We start from the raw sequence: 12,594 nt of genomic DNA on the forward strand, positions 1-12,594 counted from the left end.
TGGCTAGTATACTTTCCATATCTTGGCTAGTATCTCCATAATAGCCAAGATATGGAAACACAGGTTGTTTCCATATCTTGGCTATTATAAATAATGCTGCAGTGGCTCAGCCAGTGTGACTCAGTGGTTGAGCTTCTGCCCATGCGCCAAGAGGTCCTTGGTTCGATTCCCAGTCAGGGCCCGTGCCCAGGTTTCAGGCTCAATCCCCAGTAGGGGATGTGCAGAAGGTAGCCAATCAATGTTTCTTTCATCGATGTTTCTATCTCTCTCTCCCTTCTCCCTCCCCCTTCCTCTCTCTCTAAAAATCGATAAAAACATATATATATATTTTTTTTTTAATATGTCTTTATTGATTTCAGAGAGAGGGAGAAGGAGAGAGAGAGCTAGAAACCTCAATGATGAGAGAGAGTCCTCACTGATCGGCTGCCTCCTGCACACCGCCGACTGGGGATCGAGCCCACAACCGGGCATGTGCCCTGACCGGGAATTGAACCACCATCTCCTGGATCCTAGGGCGATGCTCAACCACTGAGCCACACCCAGCTGGGCAAACATATTTTTTTTAATATTGCTGCAATGAACATAGAGGTGCATATAGCTTTTCAAATTAGTGTTTTCATATTCAGACAAATACCCAGAAGTGAAATTACTGGTTCTATTCTTAATTTTTTGAGAGATATCCATACTGTTTTCTGTACTGGCTATACCAATTTACACTCCCATCCACAGTATATGATAGCTCCCTTTTCTCTGTATCTTCTCAAATACTTGTTATTTCTTGTCTTTTTTATGACAGCCATTCTAAGAGGTGTGAAGTGCTATTTCATTGTGGTTTTGGTTTTCATTTCCCTAATAATTAGTGATGTTGAACACCTTTTCATGTGCCTTCTATAACATATTTTTAATGGCTACATGTACCATAATTTAACCAACCTTCCACTGTTAAACAGATCATTTCCAAGGTTTAGTTTTATAAACTATGCTGTGATGGACATCTTTTTAGCTGAACCTGATAGATCAGATGTGGACCGTGAGAAAAAGAAAGAAGTCAAGGATGATACCAAGGTTTTTCCAGAGTATTGGAAGAATGAAGTTGCTGTTAACTGAGAAGGAAAAGACTCAAGTAAGAATAATTTGAGGTGGAAAATTTAGAGTTTGATTTTGGTGGTCATGTTAAGTTTGGGAAGCCATCAGAATTTAGGAAGATATCTAAGCGGAGATGTCAAATGGGCAGTTGGATTGAAAAGACTGGAATTCAGGAGAGCAGTGATGGCTGGAAATATCAATTTGGATCATCAGCATATTGATGTTGAGTGAGGGAGGGAAGAAATACTTGCAGACTTAGCTCTGAGTTCTCCGATATAAAGTCAGGATGGTGAGGAAGATCCAATAAGGGGTCCTTAGGCAGTTAAGTAGAGAATGTGCTGTCCCAGAAACCAAGGAACTGAGAGGTCTAATAAAGTGTGGGCTGAAAATTGCCCACAAGATTTGACAACATGATGCCTTGTTTAATATCTCTCCCAACTAGAACGTAAATTCCATGAGGTCAGGACTCTGCTTCAATTACTGCTGTAATCCCAGTTCCTAGAACAGTACCTGGCATGTACTATGTACTTAGTAAGTAGCTGCTGAATTAAAAACTGAAGGATGAGTCAAATCCTTGTGCTTTCATTATGTTTTAATTTTTAAGAGTAGAATCACTAAGTTAAAGTGAAATTGTAGGTCTTTCAATGTGAAGTGCTATTATTAATTTTTTGGTCAATCATAAAAGGCTGTATTAATTCCATTTCAGGCTCATCAAATATTCTTTTGTTATCAGTGGGAAACCTCAAAGGATAGCTTGAGCCAGCCTCTGACAGACAAACTGAGAAGTTTATTTTTAGTTCCCTCCTATGCCTGCTATCACTGCACTTGAACTCACACTTAAACTCCCCCTCAAATGCCCATCCCAAGCCGCATCCCAGATGGAATTCGTGTTCACTCCACTGTCAATTAGTTACCTCCTCTCCACCCTGAGGATGTAGCTAAATATTAAGGTACTAGCTCAACATGATTTAAGGCCCCATCAGAAGTGTCCATATTAAAGGAAGAACTCACCAAAATGAAAGCTTTCAAGACCTAGAATAAAGTTATATTAGAATGACAGACACGGGAACCGCTGCTTGCGGCTGGGAGCCCTGCCTAAAATCACACCACTGCCTTGCCCACAGCCTAATAAAGCTGCCTTTGGGCTAGTCTTGTGGAAAATGCCTGGGGAATGGCTTCATGCTCTGGCCTGCTTGGGAAAGAGAGCTTGAGCCTTTCCTGCCTCTGCTGAATCTCTGACGCTGACTTCTTCCCTTGTTGGTCTTTCTCTCACTCCAGGACTTGCTTTTGCCTTCCTCTGCACAGACTGTTTCTCAGGCATAGGAATGGGGTCTTACTCACCTTTGGACCCCCTGCAATGCCTTACAACTTGGATGGGTCTCCATCACATCTCTGGAATTGTTGACAACAGATTTCACACACAACCCCGCTGAGATCAAACCCAAGATAGCACATTTCTTGCAGCAGATCCCGATGCTCATTCATCCTAATTAAAAAAGAATCATACTCAAACCTGTGATGGCTCCTAAGTAATATCTCCAACCTGGTACCTTTTTTCCCTCAAGGAACTGGTGAAGAATTGGGGAGTGGGGAGTGGGGAGTGGGGAGTGCTTCACACAAGCCATTGGAAAAAAGTAACAAAGGTGAAGATGTGGGTGTCAAAGGAGCAGCCATGGAGGCTGGTAGCTCTTAGGTAAACCAGAGGCCTGAACAGGAAATTCCTAAAAGGTGCATCTCACGCACACATTCCTGGTTTCTGAAAACACATCTGAGGCATCGTTAGGTTTATTTACAGACATTAACTCCCACAGTGAGAAATTCCTGGATTTTATGACAACAAAGCAGTTTAGGTTAAGAATGATCCAAACACTACCTGGCTCGTAGGACCACCTACGGAGCACTGCCCCTCCCTCGCCCTCAGCTCATCTCATCATTATGACACATGCCAGAAATAATCTCTCGGCTACAGATCACTTTGAAGTCAAAGACATTCCTGGTTGAAATTTTCCCAAAGTCAAGGGCTTAAAAACCCTTTTAAGGTCAGAAAAGATCACCAGGGAACTGACAGGATAAAGTGAAGCACAGCATGCCCAAAGGCAAAAATCTCAGGGTGCTGTCATGTCAGCTTAGCTTGTGAATATATTAAAAGTCCTGAGGTCAAAAGCCATTTTATTTTCTCATCACATCACTGCTCCAGCCCTCGGGAAAGCATAAGAACTATATTATTTTCAGATCATAATCAGGGGCTCTCAACCTTAGTGTGCATGAGATCACCTGGGGAGTTACGTAAATGTAGGTTCAAAAGCCTCACCTCCAGAGATTAAGTCAGAGGTGAGTCCCCAAAATCTTTAATAAGTTTCAGGTGATCCATGATTCAACTTTTAGAAGCATTGGAAGTAGAGGTGCCCCAGCCGTGGTGGTGGTTAGGGGGGTGGGAGGGGCAAGGGGGGAAGAATGTAGGAAAGTTATTACAAGGTGTTCATGTATCCATGGGTGCAAATGTTCTCTCTCCATCCTCTAAGTATAGTTACTAATAAAGTTTTACACATTAACAAGAGGTCTTCATATTCAAAAGTTGAGGAGGCCCTTTGGCACCCATTCTCTTTGCCACCATGACATTTGATGGGAAGGTGAAGGGGCTACAAAGAGAAAAGCCTCCCTCCTTCCCTCCTTCCCTCCCTCCCCCCCTTTCTTCCTTCTCCTGTGTGCTCTAAGAACTTCCCAGAGCTCATGAATGAAAGGGAAAGGAGTTGGGGTAACCCATAGCTATATTGTATGGCCAGAGCTGCGCCTTGCTTACTCTAAGAAAGGCCATGGCACCTTGAAATCTGCAACACAATCTCTCTGGGACACAGCATCCTTCAACTCACTAAAGGACCCCAGAGGGTTCAGAAGACATGAACTTGGGAGAGCAGATTAAGGAAACAAAGCCAAAAGGTCATGTGTAGCAGAAGACCTGAGTCTCATCCTGGCTTCTCTTCAGCTACTCACTAGCAGTGTACCTTGCACAAGTTCCCTACCTCTCTGTGCTTCAGTTTCCTCGTATATAAAATGGAGATAGTAATAACCACATTCTTGTAGGGCTTTTGTGAAAATTGGATGAGTTAGTGTATTTAAAGAACTTAGTGTGGTTCTTAGTGTCGTACTTTCTGGCCTATAGTAAGTATCCTGTGTGATGAGTGATTATCATTGTTCACAGAAGAAGGGACGTTTGTTTGACTTTTGCCTTAGTTTATATTCCTCTTACCTGCAGGTTGGACTGTCTGTTTGGAGGTTGGGCTTACTGGCTCTTCACCCAACTGCAGTAAGGGGGGAAATGAGAACCGCACCTCCACTTTGCTGTTACTACTGAGCCCGCCCACAGTCTTTTTCCTTTAGAAGCATCGCATGCCAGCGCCTGTCTTACCAAGGTTTCCGATATTATTTCTGGGAAAGCACATTGATCCTATTTAACTAGCAGGTATTTTCCTTCTCCCTTTGACCCGCGCTGTTTTAAACCGTGTCCTTTCTTCCCCATAGTTGTGATTTCTGTGGCTTTGGGTGCCATGTCGCCGCACCACCTTCCTCCCTCCTACCTCTCATTCCGTTTGCTGTGCTCGCTTTTACCCTCTCCCTTCATACTGTGCTGGCTCCATCGCCTCTGATTCCTTTCAACCCGCCCCTCAGAACAGCCACAGCCCTGACCACTTGACCATGAATTTGCACCATCAGTGTCACACGCAAACCCAGCTGCGGAGCCTCACCCCCAACACCTCCTTCAGGACTGTCCCGGGTACAGAGGCTGCAGAGAGTTTCCAGGGAGCTGCCCCGCCCCAGGGGACAGAGGCCAGGAGCTGCGGTCCCTCCCCACGCCCCCCTCAGTGACTTGGAGGGTTGCTCAGAGACAGAGAGACAAATGCTGTCTTGAAAGAATGTGGCCGTTGCTAGGAGAGAAGCAGGAGAAACAGTTCCCTGTCACAAAGGGCGGCCAGGAGAAAAGCAGCCCTAGACCAGACGACACAGAAGAGCGGGGACGAGTTTCGGTGTCTGGCTAATATTGCGGGTGTGTAGCTGCCATTAGGTGCGTCAATTGAAAAGTATGAGATCACTGGAATAGGTTTTTAATAGCTGCAGTTCTTATTTTAATGCCTCTGTGGGTTTTTAACTTAGACTTTAATGTGGGGAAATTGTATGTAAAAAGCAGGAAACAAATTCCTGTTATTGACATAACTTCCTCTGATCAGGTATCACGGCACTTAACTGCCTCTGCAGAGGCTGTTTACCGGCCTAAGTCCCACAGCAGATGCAGGGATGGGGACAGGGATGGTGAATTATTTATTTTTGGCCGCCTGTGGTAACCAGTCTCTAGCTGGAAGAGGAGCTCAGTAAAGTGTGTGCAACTGAGGATTTCAAGGTCCCTGCGAGACCGGACTTGGTATATAGAAACCCAACCTTCAGGCCCCCTACATTCCAGCCAGCTTCGCCATTGGATACCCGGACACCACTGTACTGCCCTGCCCCTGGGCCTTGGCTCATGCTATTCCTCCTGCCTGCAAGGAATGATAGCTCCCTGTCCTGGAGATGAGAAGGTCCTGGGCAGGTCTGAAAAGAGCAAGCTGAACACTTTGGATTTTATTTAATGGGTAAGGGGAGTCATTGATGGTTTCTGAGCAGAAAACACTGGTGTAGATTCAAGGCTGAGCTTGATTAAGACCTTTATAGACCCAAAGAATGCAGATTATGGCACTCTCAAACCCCCACCTTATAGCCCTCAAAATAGAGACAGTACCAAACAGTAAAACACAAAAGAGCAGCTATATTGACACTGAAAAAGCTTGATTGTACATCTTCTGAATGTAAGATTCTGGATGCAAAAAGAGGATTCTTTCCCAGGCCTTTCTCTCTCCTCACCACTCAAGACTAACATGGATCTTTCTTTACTGTAGAACATTCTCCCAGAAATGCATAAAGTTTTATAGGGTTTGAATACAGAGATCTAACAAAATAAAGTGGCCATTGCCCATGTATGAATTTTCTTCACACAAAATTAGATATTATTTGAGAGTAAATCCTCTCGCTTTGCTGCAGCCTCACAGCACTGCTGCAGTGCATTCAAAGTGTCTTGAACCCTTTAAAAGCTACTCTGATGAAATGTTAAGGGAAGCTTCATTTTGTGTGGTCCATTAGATTAGAGCTCTCCTAAGTCTGGTAGACAATAATGAAAATAGTTTGCAAGCCACACAGTCGCATTCCAGCATTCAATTTCAGCATAGGGGGAAACTGGTGAGCATTGGGTACTATATATGACCAGTTACAGTCTTCATTTTGCCTGATTCTGGTTTAAAAGCAAAAGGGTATCAATTTCACAAAGGGTCCTTTAGCCCTAAGCTTTTTTAAAAAAAAAAAACAACAAAAACACAAATATGAAAAGAGGTTACCTTAAGTTTTCATGAATAAGAAATAAAAATCAAAACTAAATCCACAATCTGTCACAATCATATCTCTCTAAAACAGAGAGGCCCTTTTTAACACAAGGGTCTTTCTCCTGTTGACCACCATGCTTTAATAAAATATAACTCTTTCTGTGTAGCTTGTCTCAAATTCCACATTAAACAAAAGGGAGAAGTTCCATTATTTTTCAGGATTTAACATCTCAGGATAAATTGGCTGTTCATCTATTATTCATCTGCCATTGTTGGAAATTAAGTCTTTGTTACTGAAAGTTCAGAATAAAACTTAGCTGGGCAAATCAATAGAATTATTTTTCTCTTTAGACAATAGAGGGTAAGAAGATAATGATTAGAATGTCTTTAAAAAAGAAAACCTGCCTTTCATTAGCAGTTCATGATCCAGAAAAGGCTTTTTGAGTTTCTGAACAAAAGACAGCTCCTAAGGTCCAACAGCTTTGTGTATCAGAGATATTTTCTGCAACTCTGAAACCTTTTTAAGTGCCTAGCAAAAAAAGCATATTCTATGCACAGCCCACTCTCAGAGACATAGGAAAACCTTCATAATTAACACTCTTTGAATTGTATAGGCCAATGCTAAGCCCTGTATTACTGCATTGAAGGCCATCGGGAGCTGTAAGATCAGAAGAGAAAACAGAAAGCTCAGAATAAAAGAAATTGCTCCAGCAATAGAAATAACAGCTCTGCTCTCAGAAGACAGGCTGCTCTGACTGGCTTCACACTTTGGCCCCACGTGGTTTTTTGGGAAACTACTTGTCATGAAATTTTATGATCTGTTAAAAAAAAAAAAAGTGTAAGTGTATTTCTTCTTACCTACCTTACAAGGATGTTGGAAAGATTAAAATTAGATAGTTGCGAAAATGTTTCTCATTCTCCTAGGAAAGGCTGGAGAAATGAGCTGTGGATAAATTTGTGCATTGGAATTTTAAAATAGTCAGAATGATCCTATCTCCCAGCTTTCTCCCATTAAAAACCCAGAATTCTGCTGACCAAGTAGGCAATTCCCTCATCTCTGAATAGCTCTTTAAAATGATTTTACTTGAAGCCCAAAAGTATTTTATACATGAGGGACAAAAAGAAAAAAGAACTGCACTATCCTCCACACCCTTCCTGCATTAGTCAGGAGAGAAATTCCAGCAGTCCTGCCTTGTCTATAAGAGTAAATACTCTCATTACCCCCTCCCTTCCTATCCTCAAAACACATTTTCCTTTGTCTCCTTCCAAATATAAGTCCTAGCAAATGCATTGCCTACTGCTTACAGTCTGTACATATCATCAGATTCTACTCTTTCACTTAAGCCCTGAAGGGTAAGGCATGGCCCACTCTCAGCAAAACCTAATGCCTCCATGCTCCGCACATCAAACCCTCAGCAACAGACCCCAAAACGTGGATTTCCCAAACACTCCACTTTTACTCCGCCACCCTGCCCATGCCCAGTTCTACATTATCAAAATCAGCTTTCAACTAAGACCGGCAACACATTCACATGAAGCTGTAAGTCACTAGTATCTGTTTAAGGAGCTACACCTTCCTAAATATTTTTATTTCATATGCCTCTCCCTTTTGGAATCTGATATATCTTATCTCCCCATCCTTCATGTACATTCTCTCCCACAATCTATTCCCCGTGAGTGGAGCAGAAGGGAAATTTCATTACTGTTTTTAAAAATCTGTATATAATAAGAGATGGTCCAACAGAGATGTGATGCACATAGGAACAGTTTGGAGAAGGCAAAACAAGTTCTTAAATTAAAGAATGAAATCCTGAGTGGAATTTCAGGTGAAATTTGAGGGTAGTAAACTCAGGAAAGAAAGGGAATCCCCTGAAGCCACTTGACTTTGGTATTACCTATTCCACCTGCAGGCTAACCTACCCTGATGACAGGGCTGCGTGGTCCCAGGCACTGAGAGCTGAGTGGTGGAGATGACGGTGATGGCTTCTCAGGCACCGGGCATGGTGGGCATGTAGCGTTCAGTTGCAGACAACAGATGCTACATTTATGTTAATGTAAGCTGAAAGGTACTTATTTCCAAGTATTATGTGGCTTCCTAAATCATGGAAAAGTAGAGGAAGAGGTGCGGACTGAGCTACTGTTGGGAAAGCAGCTGCCCCGCTCTCGGATGCAGCAGATGTGGAGCCACGAGGTGTCTGCCACCATCTCCTCCAGCAGGAGTGGATGTTTCTGGTTCTGCCTCTTTCCACACTTTACTCAGTTTCAAATCCAAGTTTCATGCAAATGCATTAGTCCAAAAGAACCTAAGTCACATATGGAGCCCTAGCTGTAACAGAGTCTAGGAAATGTAGTTTTTAGTTTCCTAGACTCTACGGTGCAAAAGGCATATTGTGAGGAGAAATAAGTGTTGAGCAATTCACAGAATCTGCTATCTTGTGTCCCTAATGAGGGAAGTTCCAATAAAACGGAAGACCAATCTTGAAGTATTAAAACACCTTTATTGTGACTATTCCGTGAAACATTTTTTCAAGTATTTTCTACTTTTCTCAGTCTCTGTTAAAAAAAACACAAAGCTAAATGCAATTTATTTTTTCTCACTGACCCAAAATTATAACCGTAAACATTAATTGCTGTGCTGCAAATAGTACATAAAAATATATTCATAACAAAATAAGGAGGAATACAGTCCTCATTTCTATAATTGGTCACACAATCAAAGCTGGTATTAATAACTACCTTCTTCCACTACCTATTCTTTTTTTTTTTTAATATATCTTTATTGATCTCAGAGAGAGGAAAGGAGAAGGAGTTAGAAACATCAATGATGAGAGTCATTGATTGGCTGCCTCTGCACGCCCCCTACTTGGGATGGAGCCCGCAACCCGGGCATGTGCCCTGACTGGGAATCGAACCACAATCTCCTGGGTCATAGGTCGATGTTCCACCGCTGAGCCACCCTGGCCAGGCCTACTACCTAGTCTGTATTCCTTTCAGCTTCAGCAAGCATTTCAGTTGGTTCTGGCTCTTGCATGGTGGAGTGATCCAAACCTCTATTCCTGAAGGGTCCTGGCTGGATTGGGTTGCTGTAGTTTTCCACTGGCCTTAATCACAGGGCATGGTAATGTTAAGAGACACCCTAAGGGATCTCCTGTATTCCAGGCATACTCTTCCTTGCTTTCATTTTGGAGTTCTAGTCCAAGTTCCCCTTGGTAGTCAGGATCAATCACCCTGGCCAACATCCTAACCACACCCTTCATTGTTTGTTGATTCAGAGGCATGAGGAGCCCAAAGTGGCCAGTGGCAGTCTTTACCTCTGAGTCAAAGGAAGCATTGTTGTGTCTCCTCCTGTCTTCCTCCTCCTGGACTGAGACCTCTAAGCCAGCAGAGCGTAACGTTGTAGGAGGAGGGTGCCAAATGTTGCTAGTAGGTCGCCAGGTGCAGCGGTGAGGGGTGCCACTCCCACTTTTATCCCCTGCTTCCTGGACCCATGAATTCTGACTTTCAGAGAGACAGCACCATATATATTGGATACTGACTCAAAGCACAGACAGCCTTCTGGAGACCCTTGCCGCAGCCCTGCAAGGTATTGCCACCTAGCTGACACTGTAACTGAGTTTTCAAAAGGCTGTTCCACCGTTCTGTCAAGCCGGCTGCTTCAGGATGGTGGACACCATGGTAAACACAGTGAGCTCCATGAGCATGGGCCCAGTGTCACACTTCTCTTGCCGTAAATTGAGTTCTTTGATCAGAAGCAATGCTGTGTGCAATGCTATAATGGTGGATAAAGTGTTCTATAAGTCCACAGATAATCATTTTGTCAGAAGTATTGTGTGCAGGGCAGGAAAATCCATACCCAGAATACGTGTCTATTCCAATAAGAACAAAATGTGCCCCTTGCATGATAAAAGTGATCCAATGTAATTAACCTGCCGTCAGGTGGCTGGCTGATCACCCAGGCAGTGGTGCCATATCAGGGACTCAGCTTTGGTCTCTGTTTCTGGTAGATTGGGCTTTCAGCAGTGGCCATAGTCAGGTTGGCCTTGGTGAGTGGAAGTCCTTGCTACTGAGCCCATGCATAAGCTCCACCCCTGCCACCGAAGCCACTTTGTTCATGAGCCCATTGGGTGATGACAGAGATGGCTGAGGGAAGAGGCTGACTGGTATCCATAGAATGGGTCATCCTATCAACTCTATTAAAATCCTCCTCTGCTGAGGTCATACTTGGGTAAGCATTCCCATGGCACACAAATATCTTCACATTCTGTGCCCGTTAGGAGAGCTCTATCCACATACCTCTTCCTTAAATTTCCTTGTCACCAGTTTCCAATCATGTTCTTTGCAAGTCCACTGGCCATCCAGCCAAACCATTAGCCGTAGCCCATGAAAGCCCATGAATCGGTATATAATCGCACATCTGGCCATTTCTCCTTCCAAGCAGCATGAACAACCAGGTGCACTCCCTGAAGTTCTGCCCACTGGGAGGAGTTCCCTTCACCACTGTCCTTCAGGGATGTCCCAGGAAGGGGCTCTAGTGAGTCCCCGTCCATTTTCAGGCAATGCCTGCATACTGTGCAGAACAATCTGTAAAGCAGGTCTAAGTCTTCTCTTCCACTAATCATAGGGAATGCCCCATGAGGCCGTGGGTGCAGGCTCAGGGTGAGAAGGCAAGTGTAGCAGGAATGGAAATCATGGGCATTTGGGCCATTCTTCATGTAACTTACTCATGCCTTCAGAACCTGCTGGGACCCAGTCACCGATATATCACTTCCATTTGATGATGGAGTGCTGCTGTGCATGTTTATCACGGCTCAGTGGGTCAGATAACAACCAGTTCATGCTGAGAAGCTCAGGTTACATGGTAACTTGGTGTCCCATGGTTAGACCTTCAGCTTCCACTAAGGCCCAGCAGCAGGCCAAGAGCAGTTTTTCAAAAGGAAAGTAGTTATCTGCAGATGACAGCAGGGCTTTGCTCCAAAATCCTAAGGGCCTGTACTGTGATTCACCAATAAGGGCCTGTCAAAGGCTTCAAACAGCATCCCTGTCTGCCACTGCCACTTCAAGTACCAATAGATTTGCTGGATCATACAGCCCAAGGGACAGAGCAGCTTGCACAGCAGCCTGGACCTGCAGCAGAACCTTCTCTTCTTCTGGACCCCACTCAAAACCAGGAGCTTTCAGGCCACTCAGTAAATGGGTCAGAGTAACACACCCAAATGAGGAATATGTTGCTTCTATAACCCAAAGAAGCCTACTAGACATTGTGCCTCTTCTTTGGTTATAAGAGGAGCCAGATCCTACACATCCTTCACCTAGAAGGGATCTCTTGTAATGCTCCACACTAGTGAACCGCTTAAAATTTCACTAGGATAGAAGTCTCCTGAATTTTTGTCAGATTTATCCCACCCTCTGACATACAATTGTCTTACCTACAAATCTAGAGTAGTTACTACTTCTCGATCACCAGGTCCAGTCAGCATAGTGTCATCAATGTAGTGAACCAGAGAGATACCTGGTGGAAGGGAAAGGTAATCAAGACCCCTGCAAACTAAATTATGACATAGGGCTGGAGAGCTGATATGCCCCTAAGGCAGGACTGTGAAAATAAGGCCGATGGTGTAGTTTAAAGGCCTGAGAGCTGATGATGTGGATTCCAGTTTCATTCTCAAGAGGTCTGACTAGACAGTCAATTCTGTATTGCTCAGAAACCTCACTTTTTAAAAATGATTTTGTAAAACTTAATTAAACGTTTTTAAATAAAAATTATATTAAGGAAAGAAAGGCAATGGGAACTCTAGGGTTTCAGATCAACCCCACTCCCCATAAAAGTTATTTTTCCTGTAGTAATTTCAATAATAAGGATACTTTTTATAGCTATAAGAGGAAAATCTAAATATCATGGAACCAATTCAACATTTAGTGTTTTCTAACTTTTACTTTAAAATCTTGTCCTTTCTTTTTCTATCACCAACAGGGGACATTTTATAGATCCTTATCAACTTTACCATTATTATCACCCATTGTTAGGATAAACAAAGTCAAAACAACCCAAGCCATGCTTTTGTGTTGCTCAGGCCACAGTTTTTTTATACCAGAGCTAGCTCCTGAA

The sequence above is a fragment of the Miniopterus natalensis genome, chromosome 5 (assembly GCF_054644295.1).
Source record: "Miniopterus natalensis isolate mMinNat1 chromosome 5, mMinNat1.hap1, whole genome shotgun sequence".
Taxonomy (NCBI): Eukaryota; Metazoa; Chordata; class Mammalia; order Chiroptera; family Miniopteridae; genus Miniopterus; species Miniopterus natalensis.